The 24,255-nt window shown below is 44.8% G+C and overlaps 1 long non-coding RNA gene and 1 other non-coding gene across 4 annotated transcripts in view; one reads left to right on the forward strand and one right to left on the reverse strand.

Moving 5' to 3' along the window:
- LOC141277400 (uncharacterized) overlaps positions 1 to 24,255 on the forward strand; it is a 124,514-nt gene that overhangs the window by 78,344 nt on the left and 21,915 nt on the right. The window lies entirely within an intron of this gene.
- On the reverse strand, positions 1,028 to 1,100 carry TRNAE-UUC (transfer RNA glutamic acid (anticodon UUC)). Its single transcript has one exon. It is a non-coding gene; the product is annotated as a tRNA-Glu (tRNA).

Consider the following 24,255-nt stretch of genomic DNA (forward strand, 5'->3'; position numbering starts at 1 on the left):
AAATGAGAGCAAACAGAGGCTGTTTACTCAGAGCTTACTATATGGCAAGGGAGTCAGCCGCTATCACTTGTGTGTGGCAGGCGGGGTAGTTCAAAAGCTTTACAATGGGAAAAAGGGATGGCTTCAGGTATTTCCTGATTGGAGGCTGTTGGCCTTGCAAAGGCTGTAGGCCCACAGCTAACTAGAAGTGGGGCATCCTATGTGATTGGTTAGGGGGCCTGTATGTCTCTCTCTGGTTGGTCCTAAATTGGAAGCAGGGGCAAAAATTAGGGAAGCCGGTGGTTATTGACCAGGTTCTGACCATGTGGGGCCAATTACTGCAGAGGTTGTGGGTTGGCTTTCTAGACTGGTCGCTTCAGAGGTGTGGTTTAATGTCTCTGGCTGGTTGCTCCAGTGGTCGTGGCTCTGTTTCTTTATGTGATTCTGGCCATTGTCCTTCTGTAGATTCAGTCTCTCACTAGCAACGCATGAGAGTTCCAGTTGCTGTGCATCTTCACCAGTACAGCTTAGGGGAGACGGGGTGACTTGTGGCAGGGGAGTGTCGGCCATTCTAGTAGGTGTATAGACGCATGCCATTGTGCTTGTAATTTACATTTTGCTGATGACTAATTATACTGAGCATCTGTTCATGTCCTTATTTGACACTTGTATATCTTTTTTGGGGAAGTATCTTTTCAAACTTTTGCCCATTTTTTATTGAGTTTCTTGTTTTCTCATTGTTGTTCTGGGAGTAATTTATATATTCTAGATATAAGACCTTTATAAGGTATGTGATTTGCAAATACTTTCTCCCAACAAGCAAGGTCTCAGGAAGTGAGGGTGTCTTTTCATCTCTTAACAGTGTTTTCAGCAGAGAAGAAGTTTTTAATTATGAGGAGGTAAACTTTATTTTTCTCTTTTACAGATTGTGTTTGCCTGTGTCTAACAAAAGGTCATAAAGATTCTCTCCTATGTTTTCTTCTAGAAGTTTTACTTTCTCCCTTTTTTTTTTTTTTTTGGCCACACCACGTGGCTTGCAGGATCTTAGTTCCCTGACCAGGGATTGAACCTGGGCCCATGGCAGTGAAAGTGCCAAGTCCTAACCACTGGACCACCAGGGAACTCCCATTTTTTCACATTTTATATTTAGGTCTGTGATCTATTCCAAGTTAATTTTTGTATGAAGTGTGAGGAATGAGCCAAGGTTGATTTTTTTTTTTTTTGCCTGTGGATTGCATATGGAAATGGTGTTTTAGCACCTCTTCTTGAAAAGTACTTTTTTTCTCAATTGAATTGCCTTTGCATCTTTGCCAAAACTCAGCTAACCATATTTGTGTCTATTTTTGGACAACCTACTTTATTCCATGATCTTATCTTTCAGCCAATACCACACTGACTTGCTATTGCAGCTTAATAGAAAGTCTTGAAATCAAGTAGCCTGAGTCTTGAAACTTTGTTCTTCATTCCCAAAACTGTTTTAGCTATTCTATTTCCTTTTGCCTTTTGCTATACATTTTAGAATCTGCTTATTGATACTGACAAAAATTACTAACAAAAATTTCTGCTGTTGATTTTAATTGGGATTGCATGAATCTATAGATATATTGAGGAGAATTGATATTTAACATTATTGAGTCTTCCAATCCATGAACAAAGTATATCTCTCCACTTATTTGGTCTGTTTTGATTTCTTTCATTAGTATTCTGTAGATTCCAGCATAGAGATCATGTACATGTTTTGTTAGATTTATACCTACTAAGTATTTCTTTTTTCTGGTGTGGTTGCAAATTGTTCCTTCTTATTTCACATTCCAATTGTTCATTGCTACTATATAGAAATACGATTGACTTTTGTATATTGATCATGCATTGTGCAGTCTTGGAAAGCGTACTTATTAGTTGTGGGAGCTTTTTTGTAGATTCTTTGAATTTTCTATGTAGATAATCATATCAAATGGAAATGAGGACAATTTTATTTCTTCCTTTCCAATCAGTGTATCTTTTATTTATTTTCTTGCATTACTGCACTGGCTAAAACTTCCAGTGATGTTGAATAGTTGCCGTGAGAATGGACAACTTTCCCTTGTGCCTGATGTTGGGGAAAAGCATTCAGTATTTCATGATTAAATATGATGTGAGTCGTAGGTTTTCAACTTCATCGGGTTGAGGAAGTTCCCTTCTATTCATATTTTGCTGACAGTTATCATGAATGGATATCGTCACATGCCTTTTCTTCATGTATTGAGATGATCACACGAATTTTTTTCTTTACTCTGTTAAGATGGTAAATTTCATTGATTGATTTTCAACCATATATACCAGCCTTGCATTCCCAGGATGAACTCCTCTTGTGTGTGATTATTACATTTTTTACATGCTGCTTAATTCGATTTGATAATGCGTTGTTATAGATTTTCCCCTCTGTGTTCGTGGGGGACATTGGTTTGCAGTTTTTCTTTCTCGTTTTGTCTTTGAAACTGAGGGCAATCATCAGTTAGATCCATTAAACTTGTAAACTGCCTTCACTGCTCAGGCTCACTTTAATTGTTTTTGCAAAAATCTGCATGTCCTCCAAGCATCACGTAGCCTAAACAATAAGGTGTTTGCCCAAGTAGTTTTTTTCAGAAACTTGGAGTCAGCTGTGATGACTAGCTTGAGCTAGTTAAGACTGATTGGAACTACCGATCCCCTACCTGGGCCTGTGCGAGTGTCCAGTAACCTTTTGAAGTCAGAGGGCCAGGAACTCCACCCTGAGAACATGCTGTCGCTGCCACTTTCTGGACATGCGTCCCATGAAGAAGCATGTAGATTCATTGCACCTGCGCAGAACAACAATTGTTTCGCCTTTTTCTTACCTCCAATCACCTTTCTCCATGCTCCCCGTGCTCCCCGCCCACCAGCTTTATCTTATAAATACCCTGAGCCTCTTGCATTCAGGGAGGCAGGTTTGAGATTTGTTCTCTTCTTTTGGCTGCTCTGTGAATAAGTCCTTCCTCTGCTGCAAACCTCGGCATCTCAGTGTTTGGCTTGCTGTGCGTCGGAGAACGAACCTGGTTCAACATCTTTACCTGGCTTCAGTAATACGGTAAGGCTGGCCTCATAAATGAAATGGGAAGTATTCTCCCCTCTTCTGTTTTCCACAGATATTGTGTAGAACTGGTATTATTTCTTCCCCAAAATGTTTGGTAGCAAAACTGTCTGTACCTGGAGTTTTTGTTGTTGGAGGGTTTTTAACTATAAATTCAATTTCTTTGATATATGTAATATTGTGATTTTAAATAAGAAATATGTATTTGGGGCTTCCCTGGTGGCGCAGTGGTTGAGAGTCCGCCTGCCGATGTAGAAGACACGGGTTCGTGCCCTGGTCCGAGAAGATCCCACATTCCGCGGAGCGGCCGAGCCGTGAGCCATGGCCCTGCGCGTCCGGAGCCTGTGCTCCGCAGCGGGAGAGGCCACAGCAGTGAGAGGCCCGCGTACCGCAAAAAAAGAAAAAGAAAAAGAAAAAAAAGAGATACGTATTTGGTCTTCATCCCCATTTCTGGCACCGAGCTTCTAGAACGCTTGGGATTTCCTAAGTGATGAGAGCAGTAAGGTGGTTTTTGTTATGTTAATAAGGTGACTTCTTTGGAAAGCTCCTAAGGATGGGAGCTGGTCGCTGGAGAAGCTGACTGTGTAATTAGAGTGTTGGAATTTCCATCCAACCCACCTGACCTCTGGGGAGGGGAGAGGAGCTGGAGGTTGGATCAATCACCAAAGGCTAATGATTTAATCGACTGTGGCTGTTACCAAGCCAAACTTTGCTCACCTGTGGGCAGTAAAGCCAGTCCACTGACACCAGGTTGTGGTGAAGGAAAGTGCAGAATTTATTGTTAAGGCCAAACAGAGTCCAGGCCACTAATGCTCAAAAGACCCAAACTCCCTGTTGGATTTCAGGGAAGGGTTTTTGTTTTTGTTTTTGCGGTACGCGGGCCCCTCACTGCTGCGGCCTCCCCCGGTGCGGAGCACAGGCTCCGGACGCGCAGGCTCAGCGGCCATGGCTCACGGGCCCGGCCGCTCCGCGGAATGTGGGATCTTCCCGGACCGGGGCACAAACCCGTGTCCCCTGCATCGGTAGGCGGACTCTCAACCACTGCGCCACCAGGGAAGCCCAGGGAAGGATTTTTAAAGATAGGGTAAAGGAGAAGGTTGTGAGATGCATGATCAACTCGTGGACACTCTTCTGACTTGGTGGTGAGGTAATTGGAAGTCAACATCATTAAGTTTCTGGTTCCAACCTGTCTGAGGTCTGTGTGCTTGTGGTCAGCGTGCAGTTAACTTCTTCCACCTGGTGGGGGTTTCAGTATCTGCAAAACGGCTCAAGGATATGGCTCAGAATACTGTCTAGCCCTTGAGGAGGTACTGAAGGTCCTTGACTTTGTTTAATGGCTAAACTATTATTATTTTGTCTTGCTTAACTGTTTTCCTCTGTCTCTGCATTTTCTCACTTCTGATTAAATTTGTTCTTTGGAACTCAGGGAAGGCCTAGGCAGCTAAAGATTTGCTACAAACAAGAGGCAGGTGGAGGGCATGGGGGGTGGATCTTTCCTGGGAAGGCCCCATAGGGTCCTGCTCAGTCACAGTCCCCCCTTTTCTTTGATCTTCCTCAGTCTTGAGGGAGAACATGTGTGGGACAAGAAAAGGAATAAAGTTTTGGATAGAGAGGTTAATCATAAACTTGGCAGAGGAACTTGGTTTTAGGGGGACTCAGTTTCATGACTATGTAATGAAGCCTCCATAAAAACCCAAAAGGGGGCTTCCCTGGTGGCGCAGTGGTTGGGAGTCCGCTTGCCGGTGCAGGGGACGCGGGTTCATGCCCCGGTCCGGGAGGATCCCACGTGCCGCGGAGTGGCTGGGCCCGTGGGCCATGGCCGCTGGGCCTGCGCGTCCAGAGCCTGTGCTCCGCAGCGGGAGAGGCCGCAGCAGTGAGAGGCCTGCTGCGGCCAGCTCTGAGCCCTTTCCCCATACCTTCTCCTATGCACCTCTTCTAGCTGGCTGTTCCTGAGTAATGACCTTTTACGATAAACCAGTGGTCTAGCAAGTAAAATGTTTCTCTGAGTTCTATGAGCCTCTCTAGCAAGTTAATTGAATCCAAGGAGGGGGTCGTTGGAACCTCCCACCTATAGCCAGTTGGTTAGAAGCACAATTGATAACCTGGACTTGCAACTGGCATCTGAAGTGTGTGTATGTGGGTAGGTGGGTAGGTGTGTGCACACATGTGTGCAGGGGGGCGGGGGTGGGGTGCATGGGGGCAGTGGGGTACGTGGGGAGAAGCAGTCTTATAAGACTGAACTTTCGGGACTTCCCTAGTGGTCCAGTGGTTAGGACTCCACACTTTCACTGCCATAGGCCTGGGTTTGATCCCTGGTCAGGGAACTAAGATCCCACAAGTGTGGCCAAAAAAAAAAAAAAAAAGACTGAACTCTTAACATGTGGGATCTGATGCTATCTCCAAGTAGATAGTGTCAGAATTGTATTGAATTTTAGGACACCCAGCTAGTGTCGGAGAATTGTTGATATGGAAAAACTCTCCCACCCCCATGCTGGAACTGGGTCCAGAACCCTCTTTAATACAGAACTATTCAAGTTATCTATTTCTTCTTGAGTTTTGGTAGTTCAAGTCTTTCAAGCAGTTAGTCCATTTCATCTGAGTTGTCAAATACATGGTATAATTGTTCATAATATTCCTTTATTATCCTTTTAATGTGAGTAGAGTCTATAGTGATCTCTCCATTTCCATTTCTGATATTGGCAGTTTGTCACTTGTCTCTTTTTCTTGGTCATGACTAGAGGTTTGTTGATTTATTGATCTTTGCAAAGAACCAGCTCTTGGTTTCACTGATTTTTTTTTTCTATTTTTGATTTCACTGATTTCTGCTCTTTATTTCCTTCCTTATGCTTGGTTTGGGTTTAATTTGCTCTTTTTCATTTTCTAAATGCAAAGCTAGATTTTTTTTAATTTGAGAGCTTTCATCTTTTCTAATATAAGTATTTAATGCTACAATTTCCCTTCAGGCACTTGTGACCTGGAGCCGTGAGAATCAATTGTGCCCACGTCTTCCCAACCTTGTGTTCAGTGATGTCACCTTGAAATCAGCTGGAGTGGGAGTATTTACACCACAGAAGTCAGAAATACTATGCACTAGGGCTAGTCTTCCCCCTTCCAGAGAACCTATTATTAAACAATTACTAGCAACCAATGGCGCTAAGTACTGCTCTAATGCCTCACAGAGGTTTTGATATGTTGTATTTTTGTTTCTTTTATTTTCTAATTTCCATTGAGATAGTTTTCCCGACTCCTGAACAATGTACAAGTGTGTTTTAATTTCCAAATATTTGGGGGATTTTTCAGATATCTTTCTGTTGCAGATTTCTAGTTTAATTCCATTATGGTCAGAGACATGCTTTGTATGATTTTCCATTTTTTTTAATTTGTTTAAGGTTTCTTGCATGGCCCAAAATATAATCCGTCTTGGTGAATTTTCACTGTGTACATGGAAAGCGTTGTTCCGATGCTGTTTGGGTGGCGTGTTCTATAAACGTCAATTAGGTCAAGTTGGTTAATGGTGTTGTGCAGGTCTTCTGCATCCTTGCTGACTTTCTGTGTTCTACTGGTTTGCGTGTTCTGTTGATGATGGAGAGGGGAGTAGGTGAAATTTCCAAGTATCATTGTCGATTTGTCCATTTATCCTTTCAGTTGTATCAGTTTTCTCTTCACTGTATTTTGCATCCTTGTTCTTAGGTGCATATACATTTAGGATTGTTATGAATTCTTGTTGGGATGACCTTTTTATTTCATTCTGTAATGTCTCTCTTTTATTCCTGATAACACTGCTTGATGTGAAGTCTAGCCTGTCTCATGTTAATATACCCATTCCATTCTTTTTTCAATTGAAGTATAGTTGAGTTACGGTATTGTGTTAGTTTCAGGTGTACAACAAAGTGATTCAGTTTTTTTCAGATTTTCCATTATAGGGTATTACAAGATATTGAATATAATTCCCTGTGCTATACAGTAAATTTTTGTTGCTTATCTATTTTATGGATAGTAATTTGGATCTGTTAATCCCATACTCCTAATTTATCCCTCCCCACCTCCCTTTACCCTTTGGTAACCGTAAGTTTGTTTTCTATGTTGTGAGTCTGTTTGTTTTGTATATAGATTCATCTGTATTATTTTTAGGTTCCACATATAAGTGATATCATATAATATTTGTCTTTCTCTGTCTGACTTCACTGAGTGTAACATTCTCTAGGTCCATCCATGTTGCTGCTAATGGCAATATCTCATTCATTTTTTGTGGCTGACTAATATTTCATTGTATGTATATGTACCACATCTTCTTAAGCCAATCATCTGGGCACTTGGGTTGTGTCCATGTCTTGGCTATTGTAAATAGTGCTGCTGTGAACATTGAGGTGCATGTATCTTTTCAAATTAAGGGTTTTTGTCTTTTCTGGATATATACCCAGGAATGGGATTGCTGGATCATATGGTGGCTCTATTTTTAGTTTAAGGAACCTCCATAGTGTTCTCCATAGTGGCCGCACCAATTTACATTCCCACTAACAGTGCAGGAGGGTTCCCTTTTCTCCACACCCTCTCCAGCATTTAGTATTTGTAGACTTTTTGATGATGGCCATTCTGACCAGTATGAGGTAATACCTCATTGTGGTTTTTATTTGCATTTCTCTAATCATTAGTGATATTGAGCATCTTTTCATGTGCCTGTTGGCCATCTGTATCTCTTCTTTGGAGAGATGTCTGCTTAGGTCTTCAGCCCATTTTTTGATTGAGTTTTTTTGGTGTGTGTGTGTGTGTGTTGGTTTTTTTTCTTTTGCTATTCTTTCTTCTACTAGTATTTTCACTGCATATGTTTTTCAACTCTTACCTTTAACCTATTTATATCATTACATTTAAAGTGGATTTGTTATAAGCAGAATATACTTGGACCTTTATTCATCCAATCTGATCATCCATCTTTAATTGGAGTGTTTAACCATTTAACTTTTTTTTCCACCACACAGCTTGTGGGATCTTAGCTCCCCGACCAGGGATCGAACCCAGGCCCTCCACAGTGAGAACTTGAAGTCTCAACCACTGGACTGCCAGGGAATTCCCTAACCATTTACATCTGATATAATTATTAATATGGTTGAATTCAAGTCTACCATTTTATTTTCTGTGTTTTATGTTTTCTTCCCCCTTTTCTGTTTACTTTTGGGTTATTTGAGTATTATTGCATCTTAATTTACCTATTGGCTTTGGGGCTATATGACTTTGTTTTTCAGGAGGTGCTCTGGGAATTATGATATACATACTTAACCTCTCACAGTAGACTCAGAGTTAATATTGTTACCACCCGAAGTAAAATATAGAAGCCTTACAACCATATAGGTTAGGTCCCTTCATCCACTTTTATGTTATACTTTTCATATACATTACATCTACATACATGGAATACCCCACTAGACAATGTACTAATTTTTGCTTTATACAGTTAATACAGGGTCTTCCCTGTTGGTCCAGTGGGTAAGACTCCATGCTCCCAATGCAGGGGGGCCCGGGCTCAATCCCTAGTCAGGGAACTAGATCCCACATGCATGCTGCAACTAAGAAGTCCATGTACCACAACTAAAAGATCCCACATGCTGCAACAAAAAGATCCCGTGTGCCGCAACTACGACCTGGCACAGCCAAAATAAATAAAATAAATAAATGAAAATTTAAAAATAAACAGTTAATACGTATTTTAAGTAACTTAAGAGGAGAAAAATAGAAAAATATATTACCCAGATATATACAATTTCTGTTGCTTTTCCTTTATTCCTGAAGTTACAGGTTTCCCTCTGGTATCATTTTTCTTCAGCCTAAAACTTCCTTTACCATTTCTTATAGAACAGGTCTGATGGCAACAAATTCTCATAGTTTTCCTCCATCTAAATGTCTTCACTTTGTCATCATTCCTGACGTATGTTTTCACTGGAAATAGAATTCTGGGTAGACAGTTCTTTAAACACTTTAAAGATGTCATTCAGGGCTTCCCTGGTGGCGCAGTGGTTGAGAGTCCGCCTGCCGATGCAGGGGACACGGGTTCGTGCCCCGGTCCGGGAAGATCCCACATGCCGCGGAGCAGCTGGGCCCGTGGGCCATGGCCGCTGGGCCTGTGCCTACGGAGCCTGTGCTCCGCAACGGGAGAGGTCACAACAGTGAGAGGCCCACGTACCAGGAAAAAAAAAAAAAAAAATGTCATTCAGCTGTCTTCTAGTTTCTTTGCTTCTAGTGAGAAATTCACAATCATGCATATTGTTCCTCTTCTATATGTAATGAGCCCTTGTTCTCTGGTTACTTTAGAGAAGGTTTGGTTTTTAATCTTTGATTTTCAGTAATTTGACTGTTGCCTGGGCATGGTTTTATTGAGTTCATTCTGTTTGGGGTTTGCTGAACTCTTTGAATCTGTAAATTTATGTCTTTCACTAAATTTGGAGAGTTTTCATCCATTATTTCTTGAAATATATTTTATGCATCAAATGTTTTCTCCTCTCTCTCTGGGACTTCAATGATATGAATATTAGAACTGCTGATATTGTCCCACAGTTCACAAAGGCTCTATTCTATTCATTGGGTTTTCTTTTAAATCTTTTTTCCTTTATGTTCATCGGATTGGAAAATGTGTGACTGTTCACTGACTCTTTTCTGCCACCTCCATTCCACTGTTGAGCTCCTCCAGTGAATTTTTTATTTCAGATATTGTATCCTTCCATTCTAAAATTTCCATTTGGGGACTTCCCTGGCAGTCCAGTGATTAAGACTCTGTGCTTCCACTGCAGGAGGCATGGGTTTGATCCCCGGTCGGGGAACGAAGACCCTGCATGCCATGCAGTGCCGCAATAAATAAATAAATAAATGAACTAAATGGAAATATTTATTTATATCTCTATTCTTCTGAGAACCTCTCCATTCAGCACCTTTATCTCATACAGCATGGTTATAACAGCTGCACTCAAGTCTTTGTCTGATAATTCTAGTATCTGAGTCATCTTAGAGCTGGCTTCTATTGATTGTCTTTCACTTGAGAATTGGTCCTATTTGCCAGATTCTTTTTATGTCCAGCAAGTTTGGACTGAATCCTGGACATTTTAAATTTTATGTTGTGAGACTCTTAAGTCCTGTCAAAATCCTTTGGAAAATGTTGATGTTTGTTTGTTCTGATTTAGCCGATAATTGGCCTGGTTAGATTCAGATATCAACCTCTGTCTCACCTTCTGTGAGCTGTGGTTTCAGTGTTAAGTGTTTTCCAAACCTTTGCTGTGGTACCTTGGGTCTGTCCCACGCATGAATGTCTCTTAGTCTGGGACTTGGGTGGTAGTTTATATCATAACTCAGTTCTCAGCCTTGGCTATGCTCCTTTAGGTCTGTTCCATGCATGCACAGCTCCGAGATTAACCCAGAATTTGTGTAAATTCATACACAGAATTAGGATTTCCTCTCTATAGCCTCTCCAGTACTTTCCCTACTCTCTCCGACCTCCAGGGATCTATTTTTTTCAGTCCTCCTGCCTGAAAGAAGGGGTTTCTCTTCAAGTTTTTGTCACCAGTGCTGCCACACAGTTCCTCATGGCTGGGGCTACCCCCAGTGCAAAGTGGTGAGAGAAAAAGAGGAAAAAATAATGGAGATTCACCCCTACAGTCTTAGACCACAGGGTCTCCTTTTTCTGGTTCCTCTGGCCACAAAGGTGAGTTTTCGCTCAGTTTTATATGCTGCCCCCACTGCTGTACACTCTGTGACTTGGGCCACCCTTGAGCCAGAAAAAGAGGGGAGTCACCACCAGACTCCCAAGCTGTAGGAGCCCCTTCTCTTAGTTCTCTGGCCAGAAAGATAGGGTTTCTCTCTGTGTTTTCACCGCTGCTCCCTGCTGTGCAATCCCCCACTGAGATCACTCTCAGGTCAAAGTCAGGAGATAAAAGAATAAAAGAAACAGGGTAACTCACCCCAGTTACATGTGGTTCTTCAAGTTTTGGCTCTCCCCCCAATCTGCCTGCCAGCCTTCACTTTACAGACTCAGGTAGTTAGTTGCATCTTATATTTTATTCAGAGTTCTTAGTTGCAATCAGTGGGAAAGATAAGCTGTTTTGTGCTTACCAGAAGTCACTGTTGAATTTTAATATATATGTGCAGTAGATGAATGCTGAAGACGTTGCCATGGAGTGCAGTGATGGGGCCAGCAACACGGGTGGTAAAAGAAGCGAGGGTTGGGGCTTCCCTGGTGGCGCAGTGATTGAGAGTCCGCCTGCCGATGCAGGGGACACGGGTTCATGCCCCGGTCCGGGAAGATCCCACATGCCGCGGAGCAACTAAGCCCATGCGCCACAACTACTGAGGCTGTGCTCTAGAGCCCTTGAGCCACAATTACTGAGCCCACGCGCCACAACTACTGAAGCTCACGCGCCTAGAGCTCATGCTCTGCAACAAGAGAAGCCACTGCAATGAGAAGCCTGCGCACCACAACAAAGAGTAGCCCCCTGCTCACCGCAACTGGAGAAAGCCCATGCACAGCAACGAAGACCCAACACGGCCAAAAATAAATAAATAAATAAAATTTTTAAAAAAACGAGGATAGGAAGCAAGATTTATTGGATACACTGCAAGGGAGCAGCAGGCAAGATCAAGAAGAGGGTCTGCATGGGGCAGGGGAGAGAAACTGGGCTTCTTTTATGATCCCTTCTGGTCAACCTTGGGTTAATGTTCCACCCATATGATGATTAGGGCTGGGTGTGTCGTAACTCAGTCATCCTGGAATGCCCACTGCTTGTGGCTGCTGGTAATTTTCCACTGGGGGAGGATGCAATTGCCTTATCCTGAAATGACCTCCCCTGCTCAAGATGACTGTTCTATTGTTAAGCTCCACATTTCCCCCCTGACAGATCAGCAAAGTCAAATCATTGACATCTGGGCGACGACGTCATCTTGGGCTACTTCATGCTGAGAAGGGGCGACTTGGGATCCCGGTTGGCTTTGCTGATCGGCCATGGGGCTATGGGATTGTGTGTGAGTAGAAATTTTGGGAGGCCTGTTCAAGAGTAGTCAACTGTATTGATTGTAGAGGTTGGAATCCTTGTCTTATCACCATTTGTAGCTTGATGGAATGAAGTCTATTGGAGACAAAATGAACAAGTAAATTAAACAAAGGTGGCCCTGCCACGAGAAGGATAAGGAGGGATTTATGTGGGAAGAGGAATCTGGTGTGAAGAGTGCCATGAGGGCCGGTGGGTCTCAAGAAAGCACAAATGAGCCTGTAGCTTAGACATAATGTCTTGGCCCAGAAGGGGGATAGGGCAGGAAGCAAGACCAGAAAGGAATGAGTAAAAAGGTGTGTGTCGGGCTTCCCTGGTGGCGCAGTGGTTGAGAGTCCGCCTGCCGATGCAGGGGATGCGGGTTCGTGCCCTGGTCCGGGAAGATCCCACATGCCGCGCAGCAGCTGGGCCCGTGAGCCATGGCCGCTGAGCCTGCGCGTCTGGAGCCCGTGCTCTGCAACGGGAGAGGCCACAACAGTGAGAGGCCCGCGTACCGGAAAAAAAAAAAAAAAAAAAAAAAGAAGGTGTGTGTCTATCGTGCAAGTCAAGGGAGGTGTAGGAATGGGCCGCTTGTGGTTTGCCGGCAGTGCTGGTGAGGAGGATCAAGGACAGAGAGGTTGGACCAGAAAAAGTGGTCAGGGTGGAATATGTGGCCCCTGTATCAATGAGGAAAGTAATTTTGGTCCCTGCCACATCAAGGGTCACGCAGGGCTCTTCCACAGAGATGGAAAACATGGGAACCTATATAAGCCCCGGACCCTGTCAGTCCTGCAAGAGGACAGGTTCCTCATATGGCTCTTTGTGGTCCAGGAAAAGCATCAAGGGCATTTGTCCCTGGGGAGGGGCTCTTGGAGCTCGGAGGCCTCCCAGTGGTACATGGGGCCTTTGGGCGGAGGATGGCCCTCCCCCTTGAGGGAGAGGGGGACAGTCTGTTTCCAGTGGCCACGTTGCTTGCAGTTAGGGCTCATAGCCCTGAGGCTTAGAACATTCCCGACTGAAGTGCTCTGGTTGGCTGCAGCAGGAGCAGGAACGGGCCGGGGCGGCTGTCCCCTTTGCTTGGCTGGGGTGAGCCACGGGAGTGCCCGAAATGGACAGGGAACCAACAATCGCGGCTGCATATATTGGGCTTGCCGTTTATCTTTCATCTTCCTGTCTAGCCCTCTGGGCTCTCAAGGCCTCCTCCCGGTTATTGAAGACCTTAAAGGCTGTATCCAATAAGACGCAAAGGGAGTTTGGGGTCCCTGTTCGAGGTTTTGGAGTTTTTGTCTGATATCAGGTGAAGCCTGGCTGATAAAGTGCATGGCTAGAATAGCTAGTCCCTCTGGGCTTACATGGTCCTGAATGGGTGTGGGGAAGCGAGGGGATGTCGGGCTAGGGACAAGCAGTGGTGGGAGGGGAGCAGGTAAGAGGAGTGCAGGAGGGATTGAAGGAGGGACCGTGGACAATATCGGTGTCAGGCCTAAGAGAGCAGAATTTGGAGAGACGCATGCACCCACTTTGTCGTATTTTGGGGTTTTGTGACAGGGCCATGAAGGCCTGAATGTAGGGGACCTCAGAGTCCTTCCCAAGTTTACGACAAAAGAGATAGAGCTGCAGGATGGTGTTATAGTTTAGGGATCAATGGAGGGGCCAGACCTCCTGATCCAGCAATGAATATTAGCCGTTTCTTTTGAGAGTTTGGGGATCAAATTTAGTCCAGTTTTTAAGAATACATCCCAAAGGTGACTCAGCAGGAATAAAGGGTGTTAGACCCATATCGGATCTTAACCAGGCACAGCGTCTGCCCAAAAGGTGTCCCTAGAGGGAGATGGGCCTCTGTAGTGTCCGCAGGGGACCTGAGGTTGCGCTCTAGACTGGGGCGCCCCACCCCCCAGAATAGAGGACCTCTGGAGGCGTGCTCTGTCTGACAGAGGCCTCCTGACACCCAGCCAACAGGTGTCGGGCCTTGGGTGAACAGCCCAAGAGAAGGGAGTGGAAAGTGGTCTCGGGCCAGCCAGGAGGGGAAACTCACTGGTTTTGTGGTGACTCGACTCGTTTGAAGTACCTGGAGATGTTGGTGGATCAGGATGGGTGGTCCTCAAGGGAGAATGGAAAGGAAAAGGGGATCTCACAGCCTGCCTGGACTCGCCCCAGACGAGCTGCCACTGCCGACTGCACCAGGCATCGGAAGCGAGGAGTCCCAAGGCTAAGGCCAAAGGGCACTGCCACCTGATCGGGCAGGGACTGTCGATCCGTATGGGGCCAGGTTTTACGTCTGAACAGTCTCCTTGGCCAGGGTGCGCCATCCCGGGTCTCCAGGGACCTCAGACCATCCGCGGTGTTGAAGAGAAGAAGAGACCGTACCCTTTAGGGTGACAGCACGTCAGAGTCCCGACCCGGAGGGCTTCCGGTCTCGCTGAGGAGTAGCCCCTGCCGGGGACCTTCAGTTGCCCCGATTCAGTAGGCCCAGTAGGCCGATCACTACGTGTTGGAAGACGATCAGAAAAGGCACAGAGAGGAGAGAGAGGCACTCCCCGTAGGGGCCACCAAGACGCCACAGAGTGCAGTGAAGGGGCCGGCAACGAGGGTGGTAAAAGAATTTATTGAGTCAGAAACGAGGGTAGAAAGCGAGATTTATTGGATACACTGCAAGGGAGCAGCGGGTGAGACCAAGAGAGGGTCTGCACCGGGGGGAAAGAATCTGGGCTTCTTTTATGGTCCCTTCTGGTCACCCTTGAGTTAATGTTCCATCCATATGGTGGTTAGGGCTGGGCATGTCTAGCAATGTAGACAACCTGGGCAGTCTTCTTGGAATGCCCACTGCCTTCTTTTTTTGTTGTTTTGTTTTGTTTTTGTTTTTATTTATTTATTTAATGGCTGCATTGGGTCTTCGTTGCTGCGCACGGGCTTTCTCTAGTTGCGGCGAGCGGGGGCTACTCTCTGTTGCGGTGCGCGGGCTTCTCATTGCTGTGGCTCCTCTTGCTGCGAAGCACGGGCTCTAGGCGTGTGGGCTTCGGTGATTATGGCTTGTGGGCTCTAGAGCGCGGGCTCAGCAGTTGTGGCACACTGGGCTTAGTTGCTCTGTGGCATGTGAGATCTTCCCGGGCCAGGGCTCGAACCCATGTCCCCTGCACTGGCAGGCAGATTCTTAACCAGTGTGCCACGAGGGAAGTCCCAATATCTAGGTAATATCTTTGTACGGTGAGATATCATAACGAGTCTTATCATGGTGATCATTTTGAAATGTATAGAAATATTGAATAATTATGTTGTTGTGTAACAGGAACTAGCATAGTGTTGTTGTAGGTCAACTACTTCAAAAAGAAACTCACTTATAGAAAAAGAGATCAGATGTGTGGTTACTGGGGCAGGTGGGAATTGGATGAAAGCAGTCAAAGGGTTCAAACTTCCATTTATAAGATAAATAAGTACTAGGGATGTGATGTACAACATGAGAAATAACACTACTGTAAGTTTTATATGAAAGTTAAGAAAGTAAATCCTGAGTCCTCATCACAAGGAAAAATACTTCTTATTTCTTTAATTTTGTATCTATACAAGATGATGCATGTTCACTAAACTTATTGTGTTAATCATTTCATGATGTATGTAAGTCAAATCATTATGCTATCTACCTTAAATTTATCCAGTTCTATATGTCAGTTTTATCTCAATAAAACTGGAAGAAAAAAAATAATGGAATGGCTCAAACCAATCCCAAACTTTCTTTTCCCACTGCCTGCTGTCCGGTCAATTCCTGGCTTCTCCAACCATTCCTTTATATGTTTCATTCATTTCACAAAAATATGAATGCCTACTGTGTTGTTACAAGAGCAGTTGTAGCACCTCATCAGCCTGACCCATACGTTCAGAGGTCTTTTTGAGTGCCAACCTCAGTGTTCTGGGAAAACTGAAGAAGTGATGCAAGTGATGAACCTAGGTTAGGTGTTTGTGTGTGTGTCTCATTCCAGTGGTCAAGGGCCCCACCCTTCATGACTGTGGGACCGGATGAGAAGACAGAGATGCTTGGTGGAAGCTGGATAGTCTATCAGCCCTCCCCACAACCTGGACCTCATCTTTGTCTGAAATATATGGCATTGTTGTTTGACAGGCATCTTTTTAGTAAAAAGTTATGAACCTCTTGTTAGTTGGGATTATTTTTGCTTTTGATCAAAGAGAAAGGAAGAAGTAAATACTAATTCTAGAATCTAATGCTTTAAGAACAAAGCAGGAGTTAGCAGAGGTGGCCCATGCTGCAGAGATCCAACTAAGGGCCGTGAATGGATATAGGTGACCTATATGTATATGGATGTAGGTCAGGGAAGGGAGGAGACTCAGGAATGGGACAAGGGATAGAGTTCAGGTCACAGATGGGCCAAAGGTACCATGACTTAGTGACATAAAAAGGTGAAATTCACAGACAGCTGTAAGGGAAACTAGTGGGACAATTGAGGAATGGCAAATATGGGCAACGTATTAGGTAAGAGTAGCCTCTCAATTGTTAAATTTCTTGACTGATAATCATATCATGACTGTGTAAGAGAACGTCCTTAATCTTAAGAAATACCGTATAAATATTTAGGCATGTGGGAATATTGAAGTGTAAAGTATCATGATGATGCAACTTACTCCCAAATGGTTCAAGGTCTAGAAAAAGCATATGTGACAAAATATCAATATTTGATTAAGTGAAAGGTACATGGGTGTCTGTTGTACTGCTATTCTGTTAACTTTTCTATGGATATGAAAAAATTTTTTAACGTGAAATGTCCTTCTTCTTGGCCCCAGTCACTTGGGGTTGGTGGAGTTTCCCAACCTTTTATCCAGATTGTCTGTCCCCCAGACAACAGACACTGCTCTCGAAAGCCCTTATGCCCTTATATCTCCCCACTATCCCTACCCCCTCATGGACCCAACAGCTCTCCTCCAGGGCTCTCACTGTGCTCTGTAATCACAGAACAAGTTCACTTCATGGCATTCTTCTATTTAGCTTCCTGTTCCCCAGGAGCCTGAGATGTCCTTGGAGACAGTGACTGGGTAGTTCTCCTTTGTGTTCCTTCTAGCATTCGGCATCATGTGTGGCCTACAGGAAGTACATTACAGGTGTAGGGCGTGTTGTGGAAGTAGTGAGTGAGTGAATGGCTCGCTGGAAGCAGAGAGAAACAGAGATGGTTCGTGGAGTTTTGACAAATGAAGGCAAGTAACCTCCAGGCTGGTTGACAGGGACTGAAATGATCAACATGTAAATGGGTGCAGATTCTTGGTGTTTAAGACTCAAAAATGCGGCCTAAGGGACTTCCCTGGTGGTTCAGTGGTTAAGACTGTGCTTCCACTGCAGGGGGCACAGGTTTGATCCCTGGTCGGGGGAGCTAAGATCCTGCATACCGCGGGGTGCAGCCAAAAAAAAAGTGTGGCTTGAGCGATGTGTCACCACATGGGAGCTAGAGAAACAATGAAGAGGGTGGACTGAGAGGGGTCAGAGAGGTGAAGAAATCTGGGGCAAGACTGAGTTATCAAATTGGGAAACATCAGAGCAGCATGAGATTAGGGAGACCAGGTATAATCACACAGGACTGAAAGCGGGCAGCTTCCTCTTGAACTCTGGATCACACACAGGACCCGTTTACTTACCGTCTACTAATGACTCCTCCAGGCCCAGCGTTTGCCAGGAAGCACAGGGAGAAAAGAAGACATAGCACCCGAGCCCTATGCAGGAGGTGCTGCAGATGAGTGTTTAGGGAAGTCCCCTGGGCAGGTTGCAGCATCCTTGGCGTCCGAAAGCAGCTCTCCACCTGGGCCCGGGGCAGGTAGAGACCCGAAATGGGGAGAGTGAACCAGGCACGTGGACTGGAGATCAGTGTGACCCTGGGGAGACAGAGGCCCGGGAGGTGGCCCCCGTGGGCGCCACAGGATCTGTGCCCTGAGAGCCGCCCCTGGAAGGGTCTCCTTGGCTTGCAGGGGGCAGGGGCAGCGCAGCCCCAGGGGCCCTACAGCCCCAGCCCGTGCTTTGTTGTTGCCTTCAGCCTTCTCAGAGGGTGAGGGCTGGGACAGGCGCTGTGTGAGAAGAACGCGGGGTGACCTCAGCCTGACAGGATGAACTCTGCGGAACCTTCTACAAACACGCCCGTCAGCTGGGGAGCTGGCTATCAGGTTGTGGGCGGGGCTTGCTTGTTTCGCCCTTTCAGCTCGGGAAGGGACTGAGGGGAACCTCGGTTATCTGTGCTTGTGACACCTGCCAGGTCCCTGCAGGGATTCCTCCTCAGTGACCCATTCACTTGTTCATTCATCTGGTGGTGACTGAGCCCCTGCCTCAAGCCAGGAATTTGGGACTTGGCAATACTGCAGTGGACAGACCACAACGAAAGGGTCTCTGCTCTGATGGTGCTTTACATTCTGTTGGGAGGCGACAGCTCCAAATAAACTCATACTAAATCGCATATGTCAGGTGGTGCTAAGTGCTACGAAGTGGAGCACGGGGGGAAGCAGGGGAAGGGCTTGATGATGGCAGGTGGGGACAGGAGGGGGTGATTTTATTTTATCTTTAATTTTTTGGCCGTGCCACGCGGCATGTGGGATCTTAGTTCCCCAACCACAGATCAAACCCTTGCCCCCTGCAGTGGAAGTGCATAGTCGTACCCACCGGACTGCCAGAGGAGTCCCAGGAGAGGTGATTTTAGATGGGATGTCCAAAGCCCCTGTGAAAACGTCAGCTCTCGGCCTCTGTTAGTGGTGACCAGAGCCTGAGACCTGCCTGGGGAGCTCTGCCTGTCCCTGGAGGCTGTGACAGGAACCATATGCAAGGCTGAGCAGCTGGCCCTCCGCAGCAGACAGAAAGCGCGCAGAGAACGCGCCAGGAGCAGAGCCTGCCGTGGCCAATGCCCTCACTACCCATCTTCTCCCCTCTCCTTCCTGTGCAGAATCTTGCTCTCCCCCTTTTCTCACCTTCCAGCTCCCCCACTAAGTTCTGCCCCCACCACCCTTCTGAGACTGCTCTGCCCAAACCCACTGATCACTGACAAATCCTACGGACATTTCTCAGCAGCACTGATACTTTCCCCCTCCCGTTTGAAGCTCTTCTCTCGTTTTCTGGGACATCACCCTCTCCAAGTTCCCTTCCCTCTTCTTTAAAGGCTCCTCTTGCCCTTAAAATGTTAGTGTTTTCTGAGTTCCATACACAGCCTACTTTTTTCACTCAAATCGTATTCCTGGGGTGACTTGCCCCCTCCCAAATCTCTCTGCAGCCCCGATCCCTCTCCTGAGCTCCAGACCCCACCTGTCCAGCTGCTTGCTATCCTAGAGGAACTGCTCAGAGTGTTCTAACTATTGCCAGGTTGTGAATCCCTTTAGAGAAGGATCTCAAATAATGTATTATTTATTTCCGCAATGCCTGCTGCCCTGCTTGTACCCCATAAGCACTCAAGACACCCAACATTACTTCAGTCTTGGCCGTAGGCCCTGCCATTTGGGGGATTATCTATAGTTTCTAGCTAGCTATCCTCTCAAAGCCCCATCTCTGGGGGAGTGTAAGCAATGACACTGACACATGGTACTGAGGGATGGCAGAAGACTCATCTGCTTCCTGGGAAAAAGTGGAAAGACTTCGAGACTGTCCCCAGGCAAGGCCCAGCCAGCCTTTGTCAAGAGTCCCCAAAACTGAAGCATTCACGATACCAGAGAGCAGGCCAAAGGGCACTCTTAGACAGCCGGACAGCCCGACCTGCGCATCCCTGCCCATGGCCACTGCCCAAAGTCACGCTTCAACATCCTCCACCTACACCAGTGTTCATTTCCTCTCTGACCCCTCAGGCTCCTGCTCTCCTTCACGGGCTGCCAAAGCTGATGGAAAATAGAACTTGTCGCTTCCCTCCTCCAGCTTAAACGTTAAAGGAATCCCTGCCACCTAGAGAAAAGCCCAAACTCCTGGGCAGAGCTTTCAAGGCCCCCCACTAACCCATCCACCCACATCCCCACGCCCCCTTTTATCACCTGCTCCAGGCTCTCCTAAGCCCGCACCCATCTCTGAATCCCCCTCTCTCTGCTAAGCCACAACTTCCTATACTATGCAATTGCTTGAGAAGCCCAAAGACAGAACGATATTCTGACCCCTATGAAATTCTACCATGCAACTTTTTAAAAACTCCTTGTCAGACAATTCCAAATACATGCTAGCCTTCCGACTTTGTGTCCCATGAAAATTTAGTGCACAGCTCTCCATCCACGTTACCTAGAGGAATTTTGAGCAAGGTCTGGGACACAGCCCAAGAAATCTCCAGGATGACCCTGATCGATTGTCCTTTGGGTATGATTATTAACTGCTTAAATAATTTAAGTCTCCTAATATGTGGCCACCATTCTCTACACTGGCCACAAGCATATTGGGAGACTGATGAAGAACTTGCTGAAGTCAAGCACTCTCCCCATTTCCTGGGCTATCAATCCAGAAACCCAGAAGGGCTAGTCTGATAGGCCCTGTTCTGAATTGTGAACCCATTCTGGTTCCTACCAGTTATTTTGATCAAGCTCAAACACACTTTAGTAACCTACTCTTCCTACCAGATACTGGAACATATCATAAAGCCACAATCAATCAGTGTGCACAGGCAGATCAATGGAGCAGAACACAAGGTCAAGAAATAGACCCAAATATACACGTACAGGAATTTAGAGTGTAGCAAAGGTGGCATTTCAAATCAGGGGAAGGTGGGTTGTTTAATAAATGACATTTGGACAAAACAGTAAAGCCAGATCTGTACCTCATGCCTTACACTATGATAAATTCCAAATGGATGAAAGATTTAAATGTAAAAACTAAAATCATAAAAGAATTAATATTATAAAAGGATGGGATCTTAAAAATACTAGAAAAAGAAGTGAGAATCTTCTAACAATCTCAGAATGGTGAGGGCTTTTTAAAAGTATGACTCAAAAACCTAGGAGCTTTAAAAGGCTTATTGATAAATGCAATTAATAAAAATAAAAATGTTCAACTTGGCAAAAACCACTATAAGCAGTCAAAAGACACCCTATTACCTCTGACCTCATCTCCTCTTTTTCAGGCTCCCTGGTCTCCCTGCTTTCCTTCAACACCCCAAGAATGCTCCCACTTCAGGACCTTCTAATTGCTGTGCCCTTGGCCTGGAAAACTCTTCCCCCAGAACCCCATGGTCTTTCTCCCCCCACCAACTCCTTTGGGTCTTTTCTTTTTTTGGGCACAAGACTCGAGGGATCTTAGTTCCCCAACCAGGGATCAAACCCATGCCCGCAGCAGTGAAAGCGCCAAGTCCTAACCACTGGACTCCTTTGGGTCTTTATTTCACTATCACATTCTCAGCAAGACCTTCCTTGACCACCGTACTTAAAATCCGCATGGGCCCGCGCGCGCGTGCGCACACGCAGACACGCAGTAACATGTACATATATGGGTATTCTCAGTATAATTCTTTCAACTTTTCTTAATGTCTGAAAATTTTCATAATAAAATGTTGAAAAACACCCACACAAACCTATTCCTCTTTCCTTGTTTTCCCACTGGACACGTCACCACCACCTAACATACATTTTACGTATTTATCTACCCCACCCCGCTTAAGGGCTGTTCACTGCTCCATCTCCAGTTTGTAAAACAGGTGCCTATTGCTATACCAATATTAAATTCCTGGTTTTAATATTGTACTATAAACATGTAAGGCTGGGAAAAATGGGGAAGGGGGCTTCGTCACTCCTCTCCCCTCTAGACTTTGCAACCTCCTGTGAATCTATAATTATTTCAAAATATATGTATTGAGAGAGCAGTACCTAGTACATAATTGGTATTCAGTATTTGTCAAATGAATCAACCCCATGACTTACTGAAATTATATGATTTAAGTGATAAAACACTACTACTTGTGTGAAAAAGGGAAGGATTTTCATATTTGCTTGTGTATGCATACGTTATCTCTGGAAGAAAATATAAAACTGCTAATACTTGCTGCTCAGGTAAAAAAAGTCTGGGTGACTAGAACAGGGGCAAGAAGACTTTTCAACAAACCTTTTGTACCTCTTGAGTTTTGAACCAGGTGACTATATTATCCATTCAGAATACAATTTAAATTAGAAAATTTTCTGTTCTGGCATCTTCCTCAGAGTCAATGTCAACTTTACCTATCTACAGCTTCCAGGATTCAGGTTCTTTGCATTTTTGAAAAATCACTATTGCAGGAGTTTTCACACCTATGCACCTTTGTCCTTGTGATCCTTAAGCCCCCTCCACCTAAAAAACAAACAGCTATAAAAGACATTTTTTTAAAAAATAAGGAAATTTGAATACCACACTGCAGCTGACCCTTGAACAATGAGGATTTCAACTGCATGGGTCCACTTATACACTTTTTTTTTCCAGTTCTAAGTCCTACAGTAATACGTGATCTGAGGTTGGTTGAATCCTCAGATGCAGAACCTCGGATGCAGAGGGCCAACTCTGTTTTGACTGCTTAGAGGGTTGGCATCCCTAACCCCCCACGTTGTCCAAGGGTCAACTGTATATAGTTGGTACTATTGAATTACTGTTGCTTTTCTTAGGTTTGTTAGTGGTATTGTGATTATGTAGAAAATGTCCTTCATCTTCATCTTAGCATCTAAATGCTGAAGAGTTTAGAGGTGAGGGGCCATGCTGTCTGCAACTTTTATGTGATCCAACAACAAAAAAATGTGTATAGATATAAATGTATTGATTATAGAGACATATATGCATGTGTAAATACACGTCTACACGTAGATACAGACGTAGTTACAGAGATAAAAACTCACATGGCAAAGGTTAATTGGTCAATTCATGGAAGGGTTATATACTGTACTGTTATTTCAACTTTTCTGCAGGTTTAAAATTTTTCAAAATAACAAGTTGAGGGGAAAATTTTTTGACAATTTAAATTTGTACTTTATCTTTGCATAAATGGTATAGCCATCCGTAATAATTATCTCTTTTAATTTAATTTTTATTTTATATTGAGGTGTAGTTGATTTACAATGTTGTGTTAGTTTCAGGTATACAGCAGAGTGGTTCAGTTGTATATATATCCATTCTTTTTCAGATTCTTTTCCCATATAGGTTATTACAGAATATTGAGTAGAGTTCCCTGTGCTATACAGTAGGTCCTTGTTGGTTATCTATTTTATATATAGTAGTGTGTGTATGTTAATCCCAACGTCCTAATTTATTCTTCCCCCAGCCACCACCTTTCCCCTTTGGTAACCAAAATCTTGGTTTCGAAGTCTGTGAGTCTGTTTCTCTTTTGTAAATAAGTTCATTTGTATCATCTTCCTAAACTCCACATGTAAGTGATATATATTTGTCTTTCTCTGTCTGACTTCACTTAGAATGATAATCTCTGGGTCCATCCATGTTGCTGCAAATGGCATTATTTCATTTCTTTTTATGGCTGAGTAATATTCCATTGTATATATGTACCACATCTTCTTTATCCACTCCTCTGTCAATGGACATTTAGGTTGCTTCCATGTCTGGCTATTGTAAATACTGCTGCAGTGAACATTGGAGTGCATGTATCTTTTTTTTTTTCAATTTTTTGGCAGCATTGGGTCTTCGTTTTGTGCGTGGACTTTCTCTAGGTGTAGCAAACTGGGGCTACTCTTCGTTGCAGTGCACGGGCTTCTCATTGTGGTGGCTTCTCTTCTTGTGAAGCATGGGCTCCAGGTGCGTGGGCTACAGTAGTTGCAGCATGCGGACTCAGTAGTTGTGGCTCGCAGTCTCTAGAGCGCAGGCTCAGTGGTTGTGGCGCACGGGTTTAGCTGCTCCACGGCATGTGGGATCTTCCCAGACCAGGGATCAAACCCATGTCTCCTGAATTGGCAGGCGGATTCTTAGCCACTGCACCACCAGGGAAGTCCCACATGTATCCTTTTGAATTATGGTTTTCTCCAGATACGTGCCCAAGAGTGGGAATGCTGGATAATATTGTAGTTCTATTTTTAGTTTTTTAAGGAACCCCTCCATACTGTTCTCCATAGTAGTTGTACCAATTTACATTCCCACCAATAGTGTAGGAGGGTTCCCTTTTCTCTGTACCCTCTCCAGCATTTACTGTTTGTAGATTTTTAAAAATTTATTTATTTATTCGGCTGTGCCAGGTCTTAGTTGCAGCACGCAGGATCTTCACTGCAGCATGTGGGATCTTTTTAGTTGTG

This window comes from Tursiops truncatus, chromosome 20 (assembly GCF_011762595.2).
Source record: "Tursiops truncatus isolate mTurTru1 chromosome 20, mTurTru1.mat.Y, whole genome shotgun sequence".
In the NCBI taxonomy this organism is placed as follows: Eukaryota; Metazoa; Chordata; class Mammalia; order Artiodactyla; family Delphinidae; genus Tursiops; species Tursiops truncatus.